The sequence below is a fragment of the Balaenoptera ricei genome, chromosome 6, assembly GCF_028023285.1.
Source record: "Balaenoptera ricei isolate mBalRic1 chromosome 6, mBalRic1.hap2, whole genome shotgun sequence".
Classification (NCBI taxonomy): Eukaryota; Metazoa; Chordata; class Mammalia; order Artiodactyla; family Balaenopteridae; genus Balaenoptera; species Balaenoptera ricei.
Window position 1 is genome coordinate 7,808,998 of NC_082644.1, and position 25,447 is coordinate 7,834,444.

Here is a 25,447-nt window from a genome sequence, read left to right on the forward strand (position 1 = left end):
AGATAAATCTAAATGCATATTCCCATTCACCTACATTCGATTTGTGTGACTTGAGGCTAGTTAATTAATCTCATTGAGTTTTCTACTCAACACAGGATGGTTACAAGAGGCCTCATGCAGTTCTGGGCTAGTACAGTAACAAAAAATTTTAATTCTTATTCTTGCCTCCTCACTAGAAATCAATAAATATTTCACATTTTTTCCTGTATGATAAAAAAGTAGATCCTTGTGAAATTTTGCTACATATTAGGTGCCAGTGAAAAGCTGTATTTTTAAACTAATCCACTGACATCAAAAGAAGACATTTTCCCAGTGGATGAAACACGGTTAATTCTTTTCAATGCGTATAAGTTAGTTTTGAATCAATGACACTATTTTCTGGGATCCTTATTTTTTTATTTTTAGAGAAGAATGAAAACATGCAGCTGTTTTAACATATGCACATAGGCACTTGAACTAAACTCACACATTTCATTGAATGTTAATGTGAATGTGAATATAAATGTAAATATTACAGAAAGCCGAGCTTAATTTTCCAAACATGCTTTGCCCAAGATACTCCTAAATTCAAAACAATGTCTATGTCATATGACTTCACTCTGAGTAAAAATAAAACCCAGAGTAATAGTGTCAATATCACACAAAAATTTTTGAATAGTCTTGTGAACAATTTCAGTTTTGGAATAGTGAGTCCTCAGTATTATCTTTCATATGACAAACGTTCCATTTTTGTGAGCTTTTAGAAAGTTTAGATATCATGGAATTTCACCACCAATAAAGAATATAAAGTGTCAATATCTCAGAGCTTTGTAGCTACTGGTATACTTTATATTCAGGATGATGGTCAAACCAGAAAGACCTGGGAAAAACAATTAAGTAGAAAGGAAAATCTGAAAAAGAAATGAGTCAAATATATATAGCTATATAGATATATCGCCATTCACTTTATCCAGGCAACCAAAAATAAATAAAACAGTAATAATTTCTAATTGAACTATATTTTAGAGGAAACAAAGAAATTAACATTAAAATGGGAAACAACGATGCTGTAGGTTTGCTATTCTTTATCTGGATTCAGAGCTCCATGAATTGGATAAATGAAATTTTCTGATGAAATCAACCACATTTCTTGTTCGTCCTTAAACAAATTCTACCACAAAATTTAAAAATCTCATTATGCTAACCCAAATGATACTTTGCTTTAAGCTCTAAGGTATTACATATCTTTCTAAAGTATTAACAACTGAATCTACTACATGAGAATAAAAACCAAATGACTCAATAAAATACAATATGTCAGAATAATACTGTTTTTACAAAGTCCTTATTTCATTGTACTTGTATATGCCCCAGAGGTAACATGCACAGAAGTGGCCTGTAATGTAAAAAGCAATGTAATGATATTAACCATCATTTAGCCTATGTGTTCTTTCTTTTTTATACTCCTTATTTTTCTTCTCTTTCTTTTTTTCCCTCTCTCCCTTTTCTTATTCATTCGGCACATATTGAATACCTACCTCCAGGCAGAGAACAGGTGAGAAAGCTGTGCATTTTACCTTTAGAGATTTATTTCGTCACTATACATATTTTCTACTACTGCAAGGCCTCTTTTGGACTTGTTTTCAAAGGTAGTTTATGAGCCTTACAAGGAAATGACAGTGATAACTTGAGTTTGTTCAAAATCTTATCCTCTAACATGATTCTATGTGTTTTTTGGATATTTCAAAAATTAAGATGCATCATTAAAGATCAGGCATTTTCCAACTTAGAAAATATGAACAGTAATGTACAACAGATTCTGAATACAGTTCTATGTGAGTGATTCATGAAAACAGAAGTATAAATGTGTTGTTCAAATGACTGATGTTCTGCACTGAATAATTATACCTCAATGAATTATATCTTACACCTTTGATGATCTATGCCTTTCTCAAAATGGAAGAAAATATTAGCAGTAATTATGTAGCGATTTATTACCATGTTTCTTTTTTAATTAAGTATCTTCAAATTCACCCAAACTCCGCTCATTCAAGCCGGTGGCCACAGAAACTCACCATTTTTCTTTGCTCTTCTTGACCTCGTCATCCTTCTTTTTACATATACTGTTCCTTGTTCCTAGACTGTATCTTTCCTGCCTTTCACTCAGAAGCAGTCCAGACTACGTGGGCCAGGGCAGGGGGAAGAGAAAAAGAGTAAAGCTTCAGAGCTGCTGCTTTTCTACTTTCTCACACCTGGTTCATTTCTCCAGGTATCTCAACATATCCATCGCATAGACCTTTTCCTGTTATTCCACTCAGAATCCTCACCTCAGCCTCACAAACCACAACCTGGGCTGTGAAGACTCTTGAATTGTGGTCCCCTCACTATGCTACAACTTTGCTATCTGCCTCATTCCCCCTCCTCCTAAAGCATTTATTGCTCTACTTGCCAACACCTTAAACCACGGACTTGAAGGGTTTCGGGACTACATTTCTGTTGTTATTTTATCTTTAAAAAAATTATTATTTTTCAGTTTTAGCCTACAAACTGCTTTTAACAGTCACTCCTTCAAAAATGTCATTGAAATGACAAGGGTTTTTATAAAAATAAAATTAAGTCCAAACCAACATTGGAAGACCTGGAAAGCTGCAGTGCAGTTACAATACCACAGGGTTAGAAACAGAGCTGAGAAAGAAGTGGGTCAAGGGGAGTCAAGTGGGCAAATAGACAGACTGTCATCAGCTACACTCCACATGCCCAAAGCCACACCTCAGGGGATGACTGGCTCTGTCTTTCAGTTAGAATCGGGAGACAAACTCTCTTGAGTGGGGTTTCTGCTGTAGAAGACTAGTAAGTTGGGCTTTGTGGAAAGATGGCCAAGTGACCAGAAAACCTATGATGACAATAAGAAATGGAAGATCCCTGCACGCCCTAAAGAAAGCCTTACGCTCTTCTGCAACACCTCAAATCAGTAAGAAGATTTATGCTGTATAAAAGCAGAGAGGTAAAGATATGAAAAAAGAACTCTACCAAAAAGTTGCCAATAAAAATAAGAGGGATACTTCAACAAGTAAACAAGAACATAATACTGCTATTACTATGACTACTCTTTAGTTTAAATTTACATATAGAATTTATTAGTGCCAGACATGGTACTAAGCATATTATAAGCATGAATTCATGTAATTATCACAACAATCATAGGTATTGTCCCCATTTTATAGATAAGGAAAATGAGGTCTAGAAAATTCTAATACCTTCACCAATTTCTTATAACAAATACATGAAAGAGCCACAGTTTGAGCCACAGTTTCGCTGGCCTCTAGCGTATTTGTTTTCATGAATAAGTAATTTCTACATTAATATCTGCAACTCAGCAGTTTCTAGACTCTAGAAGCTTATATAAGCAAACAACTCCCTTGCTAAATCTCGTTTTAAAAAACATTTCTGCTAGCTATCCAGAATTCTCATATGTGATCTAAGTCAGTGCCTGAGCCTGAACTTTATAAACTTCCTCCAATGACTCTCCTAATGGGGGCCCTGAAACCCAGCCTCAGAGACTGAACTCTCCCATCCTAAGGCAACCTACCATACTTGACAACGTATGTGTATGCAACTTGATTTTTGAATAGGCTTTGATATTTTAATTTCCAGGTTGCCTTAGTCTGCTCAGGCTGTCATAACAAAATACCACAGACTGGGTAGCTTAAACAACAGAAATTAATTTTCTCGAAGTTCTGGAAGCTGGTAAGTTCAAGATCAAGATGTTGACCAATGCAGTTCCTGGTGAGAGCTCCTTTGCTACCTTGAGGACAGCCATCTCCCTAGTGTGCCCTCATATGGCAGTGGATTAGAGCACACCCTATGACCTCATTTAAATTTATCACCTCCTCACAAGCCCTATCTCCAAACACAGACACATTGGGCTTTAGAGCTTCAACATATGAATTTGGGGGGAACACATTCTGTCTATAACACAGACCCTAAACAAATTAGAACAGGCGAACAGAAATTCTCAAGAAAAACTATTAGTGTCAGCTCTAGCCTTGTTGACACTCCTGACTTTGGAGAAACACAACCGTAGGTGCAGTATCATGGCCATGACTGTGCTGCAGATTTGACTCTGCTTCCCTGTCTCCCAATTCAAAATGGGAGGAAAGATCAAAAATATTTCAAGATAGAGTATACTCAAAATGTTCTTTTTTTGAGATTCAGTGGAGTTCCTTGATTTTCTTTTTTTTAACCTTCCCAAATAAACATAAATCCTTGGATCACAGGAAATCATTGTTTTTAGATATTTCTTAGAACTTTCTGACATTTTTCTTGCTCAATTAGTGATCCAATATGCATAATTATTTTTATACAAAAATGACTAAAACTTGCCCAAAAGTTTGAATTTAAGCAGTCGATATATAATTTTTTATCCATTTGTTAACTTGTTTACAAAATAATGTGCTGTTTTACTAAATTCAACTAGTTTTGTTTTTTAATTTGCTTGCTTGTTTAACCACTGTGTGTGTGCAAACATAAAGACAGAAAAATCAAAAAGGGTAGAATAAAATCCATTTTAAATGCCCTAGAATTTTTCCAGAGCCTCTAAAGGATTTGAGTATAAGAGAGAAAAATTGTATTTGTATTGCTTGGAAGTAGCTGCAATGGCAAATTTAAGCAAAATAAGCCATTCTCTGTCTCTTCTCATTATGTGAAAGCAAAAGGAGTTGGGGGAAAAAAAATGATGTATCTCATGGAGAAGAGTCTTCTCTTTTCTCCTCATTATTTTAACAAGAATATCATTTTCTCATGGTGACTGTGAGAGCATGACCATGTGTTACCTACCACTTCTCATTATATATATTTTTTTTTTTAATTTATTTTTGGCCGCGTTGGGTCTTCGTTGCTGCGTGTGGGCTTTCTCTAGTTGCGGCGAGAGGGGGCTTAGTTGCTTTGCGGCATGTGGGATTTTCCTGGACCAGGGCTTGAACCCATGGTTCAAAAAAAAACTATATAATGAAGCAGTGTTTTATTTTTACATAAAGCATTTTTTCTTGCTCTCTACCTGCTCTTTTGCCAAAAAACATTTTCCCTCACTGAAAACTCACAGTATAGTGTTCATCCAGGAAAACAGCCTCAGCTATTTTTATACTTTATGACTGTGAATTCTCCAGGAAAACAGCCTCAGCTATTCTTATACTTTATAACTGTGAGTTCTATTTCACCAGGTTTGTTGTTGTTTTTTTTTTTTTTGGCTGGATTGTGTCTTCGTTGCTATGCACGGACTTTCTCTAGTTGCGGCGAGCAGGGGCTGCTCTTTGTTGCGGTGCTTGGGCTTCTCATTGTGGTGGCTTCTCTTGTTGTGGAGCACAGGCTCTAGGCACACGGGCTTCAGTAGTTGTGGCTCGCAGGCTCTAGAGCGCAGGCTCAGTAGTTGTGGTGCACGGGCTTAGTTGCTCCGCGGCATGTGGGATCTTCCCGGACCAGGGCTCGAACCCGTGTCTCCTGCATTGGCAGGCAGATTCCTAACCACTGCACCACCAGGGAAGCCCTCACCAGGTTTGTTTTAATCTATTCAGACAATATACATATTATTGTATAGGAATGGCAGGGAGGCCACCCAGAATAAAAACCATGTCATGTGGAAGCTTCAGCTCCCTCTGTAAACAACAAGCCATTTCACTGCCTTGGCTCTGGACTCAATGGTTTGTGGTCTGTACTCATGCTTGGTTTATTGCTTTGTTTCCCAGTTCATTCACTGCCCAGTCACTTGTTCTGTGCCTCAAAGTCTCAGTCCATTTATATGAGTGAATTGAAGGCCCACAAATCTGCTGTTGATTCCCTCTTGTGTATTTTCCATTTCAGTTATTGCATGCATCAGCTCTGATTGGTTCTTTTTAATATTTACTCTTTGTTGATGTTCTCACTGTGTTCCTCCATTGTTCTCCCAAGTTCAGTGAGCATCTTCATGACCATTGCTTTTAACTCTTTATCAGATAATTACTTATCTCCATTTTCTTAAGGTTTTTCCCTGGGGTTTTATTGTTCTTTCTTTGGCACAGATTCCTTTGTCTTCTCATTTTGTTTGACTTTCTGTGTCTGCTTCTATGAATTAGGCAATAGAGTTGCCTCTGCCAGTCTTGAAGGCATGGCCTTGTGCAGGTGCACCCGTACGTAGACTGCATATGCCCAGTGGTTTGGGCAACAGGGCTGGAGCTGGAGCCTGACATGGGCCAGGACTTTTCCTGGGGCCCGCCAGGGGCCGCCACCTTGGCAGAAGGGCTGGAGCTAGAGCCAGCTGTGGGCCAGGGGGCATGCTAGGGTGGTCCTGGCAGGCTGGCTAGAATGCCAGGTTCTTTTCCATCTGCTGCCCCTGAGCTGGGACTCAGAGCAAGTGAGTTTGTGCGTGAGGCCATACAAGTACAGTCTCAATTTCCTATAGCTCTCTGGCTCTCTCCCTAAGCCCCACTTGTTTTCAAAGTCAATTATGGGGGCTCATCTTTCCAATGCTGGTTCCCAGGGATGGGGGTACTCATTGTGGGGCTTGAACTCCTTGCTCCTTAGAAAAGACCTCCAAGTTTGTAATATCACCCCCTGCTTGTGAGTTACTTTGCCGTGGGTGTGGGTCCTGACTAGATCATGTCTCTCCCCTCCTACACATCTAAATGTGTTTTTTTCTTTATATCCTTAATTGTAGAAGAGCTGTTATGCTAGTCTTCGGGTCATTCTCAGAGACAGCTGTTCTATATGTAGCTATAGTTTTGGTATGTCTGTGGGAGGAGGGGAGCTCAGAATCTTTCTACTCTGCCATCGTGATACCACCTTTCTTAGGATATACTTCTCATTAAGACCATCCAAGTTCAAAGATTTAAATTTCAAAAGAGAGAATGAAAAACATTGTCAAGGCATTGCTGCTTAGATTATAGAACTGTGCAGTCTAAACACTGGCGCCACTATGTTCTAGTCATAATGCACATCTACCCATGTGCCTTTTTACTGAACTTTAACATTTATAACAAGGAGCAGCTTCCAACATACACACACAAAAAACTCTATAGCAGGCAAACAAAGAGTTCAGTCCTACAAATCAATATTTGCATTCAGGCTCTACAGTATATGAAATTAAGTTCAATAAGACCAATTTCTTTCCAAAGTGATTCTTAAATGTTTAGTAATAATAACAGCTAATATTTGTTCAGCACTTCTAGGCAGACCTTAGAGATATTGCAGGTTCAGTTCCAGACCACCACAATAAAGTGAATGTCACAATAAAGCAGATCACACAAATTTTTTGGTTTCCCAGTACATATAAAAATTATGTTTACACTATACTGTAGTCTATTAAGTGTGCAATAGCATTATGTCTAAAAAATGCACATACCTGAATTTTAAAATGCTTTGTTGCTAAAAAAAGAAAAAACAAGTGCTAACCATCATCTGAGCCTTCAGTGAGTTGTAATTTTTTTTACAATAGTAATATCAAAGATTACTGATCACAGATCATCATAACAAATATAATAATAATGAAAAAGTTTGAAATACTGTGAGAATTACCAAAATGTGACAGAGACACAAAGTGAGCAAATGCTGTTGGAAAAATGACACCAATGGACTTGCTTGATGCAGGGTTGCCACAAACTTTCAATTTGTAAAAACTACAAAAAAAGAGTATCTGTGAAGCTCAATAAAACAAAGAACAATAAAATGAAGTATGCCTGTATTTTGTGCAGACATTGTTCGAAGTACTTTAAATGTATTAAGATATTTAGTCCTTACAATAACTCTATGAGATAGGTACTTTCATCATCTATTTTTTATAGTTAGGAAAACGGAAAATGGAGAGAAGGAGAGGTAAGTAAATGTTCCCAGGACATGGGAGCCAATATTCAAATCCAGGCAATACGACACCAGAGTCTTGTGACCTCAACCACTAGACTGAGAGGCAAGAGAATGCCTTTCAAACCTCATTAGACTTCAGTAAAATGAAGTTCAAAACTGTCACAACAATTAAGAATCACCTGTTATTATGTAACCTTATTTACACAAAAGCTAATAAAGCACAGAGTTGTCAGATGACACGGGACACGTACTGTCATTTATAATAGTGCACATCAAGATCAGTGCATGCAAAATGCAGAGAGATTTGGCTTGCATTCGGTAGACAATTCATTTTTTTAAAAAATCAGTAATAACAATGCTACACTAAAGAGAAACATATGATGCTCCAGGTGACTCCCGTGCCATCCTTGTGAACACAAGGGACTCTCCTGAACCTGGACGAATGGACCAGGGATTAAAGCCCAGGCCACATTTGCAGCAACATGGATGCAACTAGAGATGATCATACTAAGTGAAGTAAGTCAGAAACAGAAAGACAAATACCATATCACTTACATGTGGAATCTAAAATACGGCACAAATGAACCTACCTACAAGACAGAAACAGACTCGCAGACATAGAGAACAGACTTGTGGTTGTCAAGGTGGCGGAGGGAGGGAGAGGGATGGACTGGGAGTTTGGGGTTGGTAGATGCAAACTATTACATTTAGAATGGATAAACCACAAGGTCCTACTGTAGAGCACAGAGAACTATATTCAATGTGCTGTGATAAACCATAATGGAAAAGAATATTTTTAAAAAATGTATATATGTGTATAACTGAGTCACTTTGCCGTACAGCAGAGATAGGCACAACATTGTAAATCAACTATACTTCAATAAAAAAAAAATTTTTTTAAAGCCCAGGCCATAAGCAGGAATCCATAGGATAGACAAAGGTTTTTAAGATTACCTGGGCAATAACTCTGTCCCCAAAGAAAAATAACCAGTATGACTACTCAGATACCTTCTCTTGGGGACCCTGAATGTGATTTACTTGAAAAATTAAAAGTAGTTATTTGGTAGGCAAGTGAAAGAAGAGTTATTTCAAGAAAGTTATTAGTTTCCTACCGCTGCTGTAACAAATTACCACAAACTTAGTGGTAAAACAACACATATCTATTATCTTACAGTTCTGGAGGGTCAGAAATCCAAAATGGGGTTCATTGGGCTAAAATCAAGGTGTTGACAGGACTGGTTCTTTCTGGAGGCCTTCTAGGGGGAGGATTTATAAATCCACGTGTATTAGGGTTCACTTACAGATACGTAATAACGTTTAGCCAAATGTTTAGGTGCTTCATGGCCCAGTCAAGTTGACACCCAAAATTGACCATCTTACCACATAAGCAGGAAAAAATGTTATCCCTAGCAAATTGTGGTGGAATTGTTAAGGGCAGAGGGTGATTCATGTTTCCCACCACTCTGGGAATAGCTACACGTGCACTCTGACTCATTTCATCAAAATACTTGTGAGAGGAAGAAGTTGTGGAAAGATCCAAGGACATAGAAAGCAGAAGCATCACTCCCTTTCACAAAGGTCTGCTGACGCAGCAAGTTCAGGTTAGGCACTGTATACGTCATTCTGTGTGCAGTCATGCTCTATGTCACCATGTCCTCAATTACAGAAATAATGAACAATTGCCTGCTGCTTATCAGTGTTCTTTGCTAGGTGGCAGGAAATGCTGAGGACAGTTGCAATGTCTGTATTTTCATTATGATTCCCCAGTGCCTGGTGTGTAATACTAGATGTTGAATAAGTTCAATCAAAGGAAGGAAAATATAGTTAGGGTCATTAAAATCAATTTAAACTGGTGAAAGAGCTAAACACAAGGAATTACCCACACAAAAGTGTTTAGAAAAATAGAGTACCTTTGGTTAGAGACAGGCAAGTACCGGAATAGGTGATATTATAATAGATGGAATTATTATTTATATTAAGTTATATTTATATAGTTTATTATTTATACAAACTTTATATTATTATAAACACAGGATGAAAGTACAAAACTAAAAAAGCTATGTGCTGAATTTTATCGGGTGCTTTCAGATTGGTCTGAGCTGCCATCAAAACTAGTGGACCTATTGAGTTTTGTGAGCTCCTGTTGGGCTTTTGGTCTCCTAGTTTTCTCTTGATTACCATATCATTTTTAGACTAAGAAATACCTCCTGCTGAGGGGTTATTTTTATGATGCTGAGTACTAGAGTGATCAGACTTGGGTCAGAAGAATTGGTAATTGCAAAACTCAATGCTGCTGAATTAGAAGGAATGATTATTAGAGTCAATCATTTTGTTTTATTTTTATATGCAGTTTCCGACCTTCAATTTGCCATTTTCACAAGGGTTCACCAGGAATGTTCCAGCCTTTGAGGGTTTGATTTGCTGGTTTGTGTTAACCTAAGGACTTAATCGACAGCCCTCCTAGAGGACAGCAGATTGTGGTGGGTGGATGAGCTTCATATCTGAGTATGTTCTGAAAAAATGTTTAGCTACTATGGAAAGTTCAAGTATGCAAATACAGAGGCTCCAACACATGTCCTGATTTGGAAGAGTTTAAGGAACTTTGAGGGACTTTAACCTGATCCACAATTGGGGTTCACCCTTGAATAGATGAGGTCTTAAAGAAAGTCATACTGTGGGATAGGAAAACCAGCTTGTGAGGAAAATACCCCCGAAGAGTCATTATGAGTAATGACAAAGTAAGGAACCATGGAAACTAAGTTAGACTGACAAGCTTGGTCTGGTTCTTAGAGAGGAATAGGGGCGGGCTGTGCATTGCTATCCCCCTAGCCAGACTCTGCCTCTCTCCCCAAATGTTGACGTTAATGGCAAGATGAGGTCTGTGGCATGGGTAAGGGCTTCCAAAACCTCTGCTATGAGAAGCTCCCTTGAAAGAAGCAGTTGTTCACCACTAGGTCAAGGAGAATCAGGAGAATAAAGTGAAGCCCTGGGGAGGGCCTGGAGTTTGGCTACAGTGCTGGCAGTGACTAAAATTAGCTCTATTTTTCAACATGTGTTGGTGATTGCAAAAGAACAAGAATGCATATGCAAAGAAATGAAAATTGTTTACTTACACTTGCTATTCATTTTTAGTGTAGGCAAATCTAAATGTCAAAAATGGATATATGATCTTTATAGTGAAAGGGCCAGAAACCCTTACAAGATCAACCATAAGAAATAAATTAACACTGTAGTCATGGAAATACATGTTGCATTTTCGAAACTAAATATGTACATTTGACTCTAACAGTGAAACTAGGAGCTGTGTTGGGTTGTATCCACAAGAAGAACTTGTTAAAAAAATGTGATACAATTTTCTCTTCAGCATCAGCTGGGGACAGTCTTGGAGCATGAAGGTTATCAGAGAGGAAGAGCCCTCTCTAGCAATTATCCTCTGCCAAGCTGCCTCCACATTATTATTTTTTTTAACATCTTTATTGGAGTATAACTGCTTTACAATGTTGTGTTAGTTTCTGCTTTATAACAAAGTGAATCAGCTATACGTATACATATATCGCCATATACCCTCCCTCTTGTGTCTCCCTCCCACCCTCCCTATCCCACCCCTCTAGGTGGTCGCAAAGCACTGAGCTGATCTCCCTGGGCTACACTGCTGCTTCCCACTACCTATCTACTTTACATTTGGTAGTGTATATATGTCAGTGTTACTCTCTCACTTTGTCCCAACTTACCCTTCCCCCTCCCCATGTCCTCAAGTCCATTCCCTACATCTGTGTCTTTATTCCTGTCCTGCCCCTAGGTTCATCAGAACCTTTTTTTTTTTTTTTTAGATTCCATATATATGCGTTAGCATACGGTATTTGTTTTTCTCTTTCTGACTTGCTTCACTCCTTATGACAGACTCTAGGTCCATCCACCTCACTACAAATAACTCTATTTCATTTCTTTTTATGGCTGAGTAATATTCCATTGTATATATGTGCCACATCTTTATCCATTCATCTGTCGATGGACACTTAGGTTGCTTACATGTCCTGGCCATTGTAAATAGTGCTGAAATGAATATTGTGGTACATGACTCTTTCTGAATTATGGTTTTCTCAGGGTATATGCCCAGTAGTGGGATTGCTGGGTCATATGGTAGTCCTATTTTTAGATTTTTAGGGAACCTCCATACTGTTCTTTATAGTGGCTGTATCAATTTACATTCCTACCAACAGTGCCAGAGGGTTCCATTTTCTCCACACCCTCTCCAGCACTTACTGTTTGTAGATTTTTTTGATGATGGCCATTCTGACCAGTGTGAGGTAATACCTCATTGTAGTATTGATTTGTATTTCTCTAATAATTAGTGATGTTGAGCATCTTTTCATGTATTTGTTGGCAATCTGTATATCTTCTTTGGAGAAATGTCTATTTAGGTCTTCTGCCCATTCTTGGATTGCGTTGTTTGTTTTTTTGATATTGAGCTGCATGAGCTGCTTGTAAATTTTGGAGATTAATCCTTTGTCAGTTGCTTCATTTGCAAATATTTTCTCCCATTCTGAGGGTTGTCTTATGGCCTTTTTTAAGGTTTCCTTTGCTGTGCAAAACCTTTTAAGTTTCATTAGGTCCCATTTGTTTATTTTTGGTTTTATTTCCATTTCTCTAGGAGGTGGGTCAAAAAGGATCTTGCTGTGATTTATGTCATAGAGTGTTCTGCCTATGTTTTCCTCTAAGATTTTTATAGTATCTGGCCTTACATTTAGGTCTTTAATCCATTTGGAGTTTACTTTTGTGTATGGTGTTAGGGAGTGTTCTAATTTCATTCTTTTACAAGTAGCTGTCCAGTTTTCCCAGCACCACTTATTGAATAGGCTGTCTTTTCTCCATTGTATACTCTTGCCTACTTTATCAAAGATAAGGTGACCATAAGTGCATGGGTTTATCTCTGGGCTTTCTATCCTGTTCCATTGATCTATATTTCTGTTTTTGTGCCAGTACTATACTGTCTTGATTACTGTAGCCTTGTACTATAGTCTGAAGTCCAGGAGCCTGATTCTTCAGCTCCATTTTTCTCTCTCAAGATTGCTTTGGCTATTCAGGGTCTTTTGTGTTTCCATACAAATTGTGCAATTTTTTGTTCTAGTTCTGTGAAAAATGGCATTGGTAGTATGATAAGGATTGCACTGAATCTGTAGATTGCTTTGGGTAGTATAGTCATTTTCACAATGTTGATTCTTCCAATCCAAGAACATGGTATATCTCTCCATCTGTTTGCATCATCTTTAATTTTTTCATGAGTGTTTTATAGTTTTCTGAGTACAAGTCTTTTGCCTCCTTGGGCAGGTTTATACCTAGCTATTTTATTCTTTTTGTGGCAGTGGTAAATGGGAGTGTTTCCTTAATTTCTCTTTCAGATTTTTCATCATTAGTGTATAGGAATGCAAGAGACTTCTGAGCGTTAATTTTGTATCCTGCTACTCTACCAAATTCACTGATGAGCTCTAATAGTTTTCTGGTAGCATCTTTAGGATTCTCTATGTATAGTATCATGTCATCTGCAAGAAGTGACAGTTTTAATTCTTCTTTTCCGATTTGGATTCCTTTTATTTCTTGTCCTTCTCTGATTGCTGTGGCTAAAACTTCCAAAACTTTGTTGAATAATAGCAGTGAGAGTGGGCAACCTTGCCTTGTTCCTGATCTTAGAGGAAATGGTTTCAGTTTTTCACCACTGAGAACGATGTTGGCTTGTCATATATGGCCTTTATTATGTTGAAGTAGGTTCCCTCTATGACTACTTTCTGGAGAGTGTTTATAATAAATCGGTGTTGAATTTTGTCAGAAGCTTTTTCTGCATCTATTGAGATGATCATATGGTTTTTATCCTTCAGTTTGTTAAAATGGTGTACCACATTGATTGATTTGTGTATATTGAAGAATCCTTGCATTCCTGGGATAAACCCCACTTGATCATGGTGTATGATCCTTTTAATGTGCTGTTGGATTCTGTTTGCTACTATTTTGTTGAGAATTTTTGCATCTATGTTCATCAGAGATATTGGCCTGTAGTTTTCATTTTTCATGACATCTTTGTCTGGTTTTGGTATCAGGGTGATGGCGGCCTCGTAGAATGAGTTTGGGACTGTTGCTCCCTCTGCTATATTTTGGAAGAGTTTGAGAAGGATAGGTGTTAGCTCTTCTCTAAATGTTTGAAAGAATTTGCCTGTGAAGCCATCTGGTCCTGTGCTTTTGTTTGTTGGAAGATATATAATCACAGTTTCAATTTCAGTGCTTGTGATTGGTCTGCTTATATTTTCTATTTCTTCCTGTTTCAGTCTCTGAAGGTGGTACTTTTCTAAGAATTTGTCCATTTCTTCCAGGTTGTCCATTTTATTGGCATATAGTTGCTTGTAGTAATCTCTCATGATCCTTTGTATTTCTGCAGTATCAGTTGTTACTTCTCCTTTTTCATTTCTAATTCTGTTGATTTCAGTCTTCTCCCTTTTTGTCTTGATGAGTCTGGCTAATCATTTATGAATTTTGCTTATCTTCTCAAAGAACCAGCTTTTAGTTTTATCGATCTTTGCTATTGTTTCCTTCATTTCTTTTTATTTCTGATCTGATCTTTATGATTTCTTTTTTTCTGCTAACTTTGGGGTTCTTTTGTTCTTCTTTCTCTAATTGCTTTAGGTGTAAGGTTAGGTTATTTGAGATGCTTCTTGTTTCTTGAGGTAGGATTGTATTGCTATAAACTTCCCTCTTAGAACTGCTTTTGCTGCATCCCATAGGTTTGGGGTCATCGTGTTTTCATTGTCATTTGTTTCTAGGTATTTTTTGACTTCCTCTTTGATTTCTTCAGTCATCTCTTGGTTATTAAGTAGTGTATTGTTTAGCCTCCATGTGTTTGTATTTTTTACAATTTTTTTCCCATAATTGCTGTCTAGTCTCATAGTGCTGTGGTCAGAAAAGATACTTGATATGCTTTCAATTTTCTTAGATTTACCAAGGCTTGATTTGTGACCCAAGATATGATCTATCCTGGAGAATGCTCCATGAGCACTTGAGAAGAAAGTGTATTCTGTTTTCTTTGGATGGAATGTCCTATAAATATCAATTAAGTCCATCTTGTTTAATGTGTCATTTAAAGCTTGTGTTTCCTTATTTATTTTCATTTTGGATGATCTGTCCATTGGTGAAAGTGGGGTGTTAAAGTCCCCTACTGTTATTGTGTTACTGTTGATTTCCCCTCTCATGGCTGTTAGCATTTGCCTTATGTATTGAGGTGCTCCTATGTTGGGTGCATAAATATTTACAATTGTTATACCTTCTTGGATTGATCCCTTGATCATTATGTAGTGTCCTTCTTTGTCTCTTGTAATAATCTTTATTTTAAAGTCTATTTTTTCTGATATGAGAATTGCTACTCCAGCTTTCTTTTGATTTCCATTTGCATGGAATATCTTTTTCCATCCCCTCACTTTCAGTGTATATGTGTCCCTAGGTCTGAAGTGGGTCTCTTGTAGACAGCATATATACAGGTCTTGTTTTTGTATCCATTCAGCCAGTCTATGTCTTTTGGTGGGAGCATTTAATCCATTTACATTTAAGGTAATTATCAATATGTATGTTCCTATTACCATTTTCTTAATTGTTTTGGGTTTGTTTTTGTCGGTCTTTCCCTTCTCTTGTGTTTCCTGCCTAGAGAAGTTCCTTTAGCATTTGTTGTAAAGCTGGTTTGTTGGTGCTGAATTCTCTTGACTTTTGCTTATCTGTAAAGTTTTTAATTTCTCCTTCGAATCTGAATGAGATCCTTGCTGGGTAATCTTTGTTGTAGGTTTTTCCCTTTCATCACTTTAAATATGTCCTGACACTCCCTTCTGGCTTGCAGAGTTTCTGCTGAAAGATCAGCTGTTAACCTTATGGAGATTCCCTTGTATGTTATTTGCTGTTTTTCCCTTGCTGCTTTTAATATTTTTTATTTGTATTTAATTTTTGATAGTTTGATTAATGTTTCTCAGCGTGTTTCTCTTTGGGTTTATCCTGTATGGTACTCTCTGTGCTTCCTGGACTTCATTGACTATTTCCTTTCCCATGTTAGGGAAGTTTTCGACCATTATCGCTTCAAATATTTTCTCAGACCCTTTCTTTTTCTCTTCTTCTTCTGGGACCCCTATAAGTGAAATGTTGGTGCGTTTAATGTTGTCCCAGAGGTCTCTGAGACTTTCCTCAATTCTTTTCATTCTTTTTTCTTTATTCTGCTCCCTGTCAGTTATTTCCACCATTTTATTTTCTAGCTCACTTATCCGTTCTTCTGCCTCAGTTATTCTGCTTTTGATTCCTTCTAGAGTATTTTTAATTTCAGTAGCTGTGTTGTTCATCACTGTTTGTTTGCACTTGAGTCTTCTAGAGCCTTGTTAAATGTTTCTTGTATTTACTCCATTCTGTTTCTGAGTCTGGATCATCTTTACTATCATTACTCTGAGTTCTTTTTCAGGTAGGTTGCCTATTTCATCTTCATTTATTTGGTCTTCTAGGTTTTTACCTTGCTCCTTCGTCTGTAACATATTTTTTTCTTGTTTCATTCTTTTTTTTTTTTTTTTGATGGGTGGTGCTGTATTCCTGTCTTACTGGTTTTTTGGCTTGAGACATCCAGCACTGGAGTTTGCAGGCATTTGGATAGAGCCGGGTCTTGGTGCTGAGATGAGGACCTCTGGGAGGCCTCACTCCGATGAATATTCCCTGGGGTCTGAGGTTCTCTGTTAGTCCAGCGGATTGGACTCAGAGCTCCCACCACTGAAGCTCAGGCCTGACCTCCAGTCTGGGAACCAAGAACCTGCAAGCTTTGTGGTGCTGTGAGAAAAAAAAAATAAGAAAGATAGAAAAAAAAGGAGCAGTACGATATCAAAGAATAAAAAACAAAATAAAACTGGACAGATAAAAAATATATTGGGAAAAATGAAACTATAATTGAAACAACCGGTCGCTGGGGTTTTCTCCCATCCCCTTAGGTGTCCGTGGTTCCCCACCGGTGCCTAGTAGGTGCCCTAGTTGTGCAGAGACACGAATTCCGTGTCCTCCTAGTATGCCATTTCCTGACTTTTAGAAAACATGAAATAAAATAAAAGAACATTCCTTGAAGGAATCCAGACAATTACGTTTTACTATTTCCAATCTTCACAAGATAATTCCTAGAAATGAAACGGATTCTGGCAAACCAATGGAAAGTTTACAACTATATTACATTTCTTTTACAATGAGAAATCTTTGACAATGTTTTTCCTTACAGTGGAGATTTTTTCTAAGAAAAAAAATATACACGCATGGTAAACCATCTTTTTAACCACATTTCAATCCACTTACATCAAATTTAAGTAACTTTTGATTATTCCACTTTCCCCTACTAAATGAAAAATATCTATTCCTAGAGAGATTAGGAACATGCATATGTTAATTCTAACTTAATTCTCTGTGCCTACACAATTCATTAATTCATGAATCCTGGATTTACTTGTGGCTTTAGTATGAAAAATAAAAAGTCATCTTATGAAAAAAAGACATAAGCAAGGTGCATTAATTTTTTTACTAACATCTTTACTTTTTAGTATAAATTCTGTTGAATTTTCGTTCTAGATATTCACTGAACCAGATTAAATATCTGCATACTGAATTGAGGCAGTAGTGAAAAAATAGTTGAGATATTTTTCTTTCTTTCTAAGAACTTTCAATATTTTTGTATACCAATATTTACTTTTCCACATATGCAAATGTAATTATTATTGCTAAAGTGTACTAATAACCACTATGTTTAAAACCGTATAAAACTGAAAATGAAAGGCAAAAAAGCAAGCATGCTTTATTTTAATAGTACTTTTAGAGCTACTCTCTGGAATGCAAATATCAAATTTAGAATGCACCCTCACCTTGAAAAAAGAATAAATGAAAAGAAATGACGTGAATGAAATTCATGAAGTGAAAGTGAAAATGGAATTTGAGCTTTTAGTAGTCCGATGTGTGTTTATAAAGATGATGTTCAGTGATCTGGAAGAGCCTGGCTAGAAGCTAATTCCCTGGGCTGCACTCACCTCTCCTCATCCTATCAAGAAGCAACTTAATAGGGTAAAGTTATTTGCCTTTTGAAAATGCAGAGAAAGAACTGTGTAAAGCAGCAAAGCAGTCTCACCAATGAATGAAATATTCAACTATATTAAAAAAATAAATTAAGTAGTACTTGTTAAAGTATACTTGGCAAGAATAGTCCCCTCAGGAGATGATGGACTGGATGGCACTGCTTAGAAAAGATGAATAATTGAGCTGAAAGAGACCTTTCTGACTTAACCATTCTAAAGGTGTAAACCTCTCCTCTGAAGAATATTTTGGAAGTCTCAAAGTTTAATATCAATTATTTGCAACAGACTGTTTGAAGTTTCAAAAAAGCAGGATTTTAGAATTGAAAGTTCTCTAGCACATAAATTTGGTGGAAAATCTATAAATTAATACCATAACTATAATTATAAATACATATAGCTATAAACATACATATAATTATTCCTATTTAATTATAGCACAAAGTCAGGAAAATTATATGTGACTATGTTAATGACATCAGAAAAATACCAACTCTTGAAGAAAATTCAGTTGAAATGATGAAATGTAGATCTTTTTTACCATATATATTAAAAAGGCAAAACTCTTTAATAGCCAATTGTGGCAAAATAATAGGGAAAATATTCTTCTATATTTATTCTTTCCCTTAGTATAAATAAATAGTATAAATAGACTTAATTAACTGATTTTAGGTAGAGCCTCTTAAATTGCAAAATTCAACTGTACACAAAAATTGATGAGCATCATCAGCTTACAAAAAAAAAGCTATAATGCAAAGTGTCAGACAAGATCATTGTTCATACACCTGAGATACTCACTTATAAACCATAACAGAATACATACTTGCTTGATTTTTCTATCTTAATTAACCATATTGATTATATGTAATATTGCCCATGTACCAAGAGTTTAACTGAGTATTGGAGATTCAAAGAAAAATAAGACTCTCTCTCACCCTTAAGAAACACAGTCAGACTGTTGGGTGGGAGACAAGATGGTGAGTAGAAGGAGCTGAGCTCACCTCCTCTCACAAAAACACCAAAATCACAACTAACCGCTAAACAACCATTGACAAAAAAGACTGGAACCTACCAAAAAAGACATTCTACATCCAAAGACAAAAAAGAAGCCACAACTAGACGGTAGGAGGGGAATATTCATGATACAATCAAATCCCATACTTGCCAGGTGGGCAACCCACAAACTAGAAAATCATTATATCACAGAGGTTCTCCCACAAGAGAGTTCTAAGCACCACGTCAGGCTCCCCAGTCCTCGGGTCTGGCATTGCAAGGAGGTGCCCACAGAGCATTTGGCTTTAAAGGCCAGTGGGCCTTGATTGCAGAACTCCACAAGACTGGGGAAACAAAAACTCTACTCTTGGAAGGCGCACACAAGGTCCTGGGCACACCAGGACCCAGGGAAAAAGCAGTGACTTCATAGGCGACTGGGCCAGACTTACCTGCTGGTCTTGGAGGGTCTCCTGGGGAGGTGGGGGGTGCCTGTGGCTCACTACAGAGACAACGACATTGGCGGCAGAGGTACTGGGGAGGACTCATTGCTGTGAGCTCTCCTGGAGGCTGTCATTTTGTCATCAAGACCTGGCCCCATCCAACATCCTGTAGGCTCCAGTGCTGGGACGCCTCAGGCCAAAAAACCAACAGGGTAGGAACACAGCACCACCCATCAGCAGACAGGCTGCTTGAAGTCTTCCTGAGCCAACAGCCACTCTAAACACACCCCTTGACACAGCCCTGCCCTCCAGAGGGACAAGACCCAGCCCGACCCACCGGTGGGCAGGCACCAGTCCCTCCCACCAGGAAGCCTGCACAAGCCTCTTAGACCAGTCTCACCCAACAGGGGAGCAGACACCAGAAAGAAGAGGCACTACAATCCTGTAGCCTGTGGAACAGAGATCACAAAGACAAAAAGTTAGACAAAATGAGACGGCATAGGAATATGTCCCAGATGCAGGAAAAAGATAATACTCCAGAAGAACAACTAAGTGAAGTACAGTTAGGCAATCTACCCAAAAAAGAATTCAGAGTAATGATAGTAAAGATGATCCAAGATCTCAGAAAAAGAATGGAGGCACAGACTAAGAAGATACAAGAAATGTTTAACAAAGAGCTAGAAAATGTAAAGAACAAACAGAGCAGAACAATACAATAACTGAAATGAAAAATACACTAGAAGGAATCAAGAGTAGAGTAACCAAGGCAGAAGAACAGATAAGTAAGCTGGAAGACAGAAAGGTGGAAATCACTACCATGGAACAGAACAAAGAAAAAAGAATGAAAAGAAATGGGGACAGTTTAAGACACCTCTGGGATAGCATTAAATGCAGCAACATTCGCATAACAGGGGTCCCAGAATGAGAAGAGCAAGAGAAAGAGCCTGAGAAAATATCTAAAGATGTTATAGCTGAAAACTTCCCTAACATGAGAAAGGAAATAGTCACCCAAGTCCAGGAAGTGCAGAGAGTCCCATACAGGATAAACCCAAGGAGGAACACACCGAGACGCATATTAGTCAAATTGACAAAAATTAACGAGAAAACGTTAAAAGCAACAAGGGAAAAGCAGCAAATAACATAAAGAGGACTCCCCATAAGGTTATCAGCTGATTTTTCAGTGGAAACTCTGCAGGCCAGAAGAGAGTGGCACAATATATTTAAAGTGAGGAAAAGGAAAACCAAGAATACTCTACCCAGCAAGGCTCTCATTCAGATTTGATGGACTAATAAAAAGCTTTACAGACAAGCAAAAGCTAACAGAATTCAGCACCACAAACCAGCTTCACAACAAATAATAAAGGAACTTCTCTAGGCAGAAAAGAAAAGGCTAGAACTAGAAACAAGAAAATTACGAATGGGAAAGCTCATTAGTAAAGACAAACATACAGTAAAGGTAGAAAACCATCCACACACAAATATGATATCAAAACTAGCAATCATGAGAAGAGGAGAATACAAATTCAGGATATTGGAAGGGCATTTGAAGTTAAGAAACCAGCAATTTAAACCAATCTTGTATATATATAGACTGCAATATCAAAACCTCATGTTAACCACAAACCAAAAATCTACAATAGATATGCACACAAAAAAGAAAAAGGCATCCAAACACAACACTAAAGTTAATCATCAAATCACAAGAGAACAAAAGAGGAAGGGAAGAATAAAAGACCTACAAAAACATATCAAAAACAATTAACAAAATGGCAATAAGAACATACATATTAATAATTACCTTAAATGTAAATGGATTAAATGCTCCAACCAAAAGACAGAGACTGGCTGAATGGTTACAAAAACAAGACCTGTATATATGCTGTCTACAAGAGACCCACTTCAGACCTAGGGACACTTACAAACTGAAAGTGAGGGCATGGAAAAAGGTATTCCATGAAAATGTAAATCAAAAGAAACCTGGAGTAGCCATACTCATATCAGACAATAGAGACTTTAAAATAAAGTCTGTTACAAGAGACAAAGAAGGACACTACATAATGTTCAAGGAATCAGACCAAGAGGAAGATATAACAATTGTAAATATATACACAACCAACATAGGAGCACCTCAATATATAAGGGAAATGCAAACAGCCATAAAAGGAGAAAATGATAGTCACACAATAATAGTGCAGGACTTTAACACCCCACTTACATCAATGGAAAGATCATCCAGACAGAAAATCAGTAAGGAAACAGAGGCCTTAAATGACACATTAGAGCAGATGGACTTAATTGATATTTATAGAGCATTCCATCCAAAAGCAGCAGAATACACATTCTTTTAAAGTGCACGTGGAACATTCTCCAAGATAGAGCACATCCTAGGCCACAAAGCAAGCCTTGGTAAATTTAGCAACATTGAAATAGTATCAAGCATCTTTTCTGACCACAAGGCTTTGAGATTAGAAATCAAATACAAGAAAAAAAACTGTAAAAAACACAAACACATGGAGGCTAAACACTATGCTACTAAACAACCAATGGATCACTAAAGAAATAAAAAAGAAAATCAAAAAATACCTAAAGACAAATGAAAACGAAAACATGATGATCCAAAACCTATGGGATGCAGCAAAAGCAGTTCTAAGAGGGAAGTTTATAGCAATACAATCTTACCTCAGGAAACAAGAAAAATCTCAAATAAACAACCTAAACTTACACCCAAAGGAACTAGAGAAAGAAGAACAAATAAAATCCAAAGTTAGAAGAAGGAAAATAATATAAAGATCAGAGCAGAAATAACTGAAATAGAGACAAAGAAAACAATACAAAAGATCAATGAAGCTAAAAGCTGGTTCTTTGAAAATATAAACAAAATTGATAAGGGAGAGGGCTCACACCAATAAAATTGCAAATGAAAAGGAGAAGTTATAACTGACACCACAGAAACACAAAGGATCATAAGAGACAAGCAACTATATGCCAATAAATTGGACACCCTTGAAAAAATGGATAAATTCTTAGCAAGGTACAATCTCCCAAGACTAAACCACGAATACATAGAAAATATGAACAGACCAATCACAAGTACTGAAATTTTGATTATAAAACTTCCAACAAACAAAAGTCCAGGAACAGATGGCTTCACAGAACAATTCTATCAAACATTTAAAGAAGAGTTAACAACTATCCTTCTGAAACTATTTCAAAATTGCAGAGGAAAGAACACTCCCAAACTCATTCTATGAGGCCACCAACACCCTAAGACCAAAACCAGACAAAGGTACCACAAAAAAATAAAATTACAGGCCAATATCACTGATGAACACAGACGCAAAAATCCTCAACAAAATACTAGCAAATCAAATCCAACAATACAATAAAGGGATCATACACCATGATCAAGTGGGATTTATCCCAGGGAGTTGAAGATTTTTCAATATCCTCAAATCAATCAGTGTGATGCACCACATTAACAAATTGGAGAATAAAAACCATATGATTCTCTCAGTAGATGCAGAAAAAGCTTTTGACAGAATTCAACACCCATTTATGATAAAAACTCTCCAGAAAGTGAGCATAGAGGAAACATACCTCAACATATTAAAAACCATATATGACAAACGCACAGTTAACATCATACTCAATGGTGAAAAGCTGAAAGCATTTCCTCTAAGATCAGGAACAATACAAGAATGTCCACTCTCACCACTTTTATTCAACATAGTTTTGGAAGTTCTAGCCACGGCAATCAGAGTAGAAAAAGAAATAAAAGGAATCAAAATTGGAAAAGAAGTAAAACTGTCACTGTTTGCAAATGACATTATACTATACATAGAAAATCCTAAAGATGCTACCAGAAAACTACTAGAGCTCATCAATGATTTTGGGAAGTTGCAGGATACAACTTGCTATACACTAGTTTCTATACACTTTCTGTACATTTTTATACACTAACAATGAAAGATCAGAAAGAGAAATTAAGCAAACAGTCCCATTTACCATCACATCAAAAAGAATAAAATACCTTGGAATAAACCTACTGAAGAATGCAAAAGATCTGTACTCTGAAAACTATAAGATGCTGATGAAAGAAATCGAAGATGACACAACCAGAAGTAAAGATATACCATGTTCTTGGATTGGAAGAACCAATATTGTCAAAATGACTATACTACCCAAGGTAATCTACAGATTCAGTGCAATCACTATCAAATTACCAATGGCATTTTTTGCAGATCTAGAACAAAAAAAATCTTAAAATTTGTATGGAAACACATAAGACCCTGAATAGCCAAAGCAATCTTGAGAAAGAAAAACAGAGCTGGAGGAATCAGGCTCCCTGACTTCAGACTATACTACAAAACTGCAGTAAACAAAACAGTATGGTACTGGCACAAAGACAGACTTATCGATCTGTGGAACAGGATATAAAGCCCAGAAATAAACCCACACACCTTTGGTAAATTAATCTATGATAAAGGAGACAAGAATACACAATAGAGAAAAGACACTCTCTGCAATAGTGGTGCTGGGAAAACTGGACAGCCACATATAAAAGAATAAAATTAGAACATTATATATCATCATACACAAAAATAAATTCAAAATGGATTAAAGACCTAAATGAAAGACCCAATTCTATTAAACTCCTAAAGGAAAACATAGGCAGGACAGTCTTTGACATAAATCGCAGCAATATCTTTTTGGATCCACATCCTAGAGTAATGAAAATAAAAACAAAAATAAATAAATGGGATCTAATTAAACTCAAATGCTTTTGCACAGCAAAGGAAACCATAAACAAAATGAAAAGACAACCCACAAAGAATGGGAGACACTATTTGCAAAAGATGTGACCAACAAGGGACACAAACAACTCATGCAGCTCAAAAGCAAAAAAACAAACAACCCAATCAAAAAGTGGGCAGAAGATCTATTCATAAATAGACATTTCTCCAAAGAAGACATACAGATGGCCAAAAGGCACATGAAAAGATGCTCAACATCACTAATAATTAGAGAAATGCAAATCTAAACTACAGTGAGGTATCACTTCACACGGGTCAGAATGGCCATCATCAAAATGTCTAGAAATAATAAATGGTGGAGACAGTGTGGAGAGAAGGAAACCCTCCTACACTGTTGGTGGGAATGTAAATTGGTACAAGCACTATGGAGAACAGTAAGGAAGTTCCTTAAAATACTAAAAATAGAGCTACTATATGATCCAGCAATCCCACTCCTGGGCATATATCCAGAGAAAACCATAATTTGAAAAAATACATGCACCCCAGTGTTCATTGCAGCACTATTTACAACAGCCAAGACACGGAAGCAACCTCAGTGTCCAGTGACAGATGAATGGGTAAAGAAGTAGTGGTACATATATAAAATGGAATATTACTCAACCATAAAAAAGAATGAAATAATGCCATTTTCAGCAACATGGATGGATGGAGAGATTATCATACTAAGTGAAGTAAGTCAGACAGAGAAAGACAAACATCATATGATATCACTTATATGGGGAATCTAAAAAATGATACAAACTTTTGTAAACTTATTTACAAAACAGAAACAGACTCACAGAAAACAAACTTATGATTACCAAAGGGGAAAGGTAGGGGGAGGGATAAATTAGGAGGTTGGGATTAACATATACACACTACTATATATAAAATAGATAACCAGCAAGGACCTATTGTACAGCACAGGGAACTCTACTCAATACTCTGTAATAACCTATATGGGAAAAGAATGTGAAAAAGAATAGATATATGTATATGTATAACTGAATCACTTTGCTGTACACCTAAAATGAACACAACATTGTAAATCAACTATACTCCAATACAAAATAAAAATTAAATTAAAAAAAAACAAAAAACGGTCCAATAAGACAGGCCAAAAACAGACTTTGCTGTGCATTCTAATATCCATGATGATGATAATGGTGAGGATGACGATAAAAACAATTACAAGCTGAAATGTAACAATACTCGAATCCTATTAGATTGGCAAAAATTAGAAAACAAAAGAATAGCACGTATTAAAGGGATATGGGGAAATGCAATCCAGTACATACTAAAATTA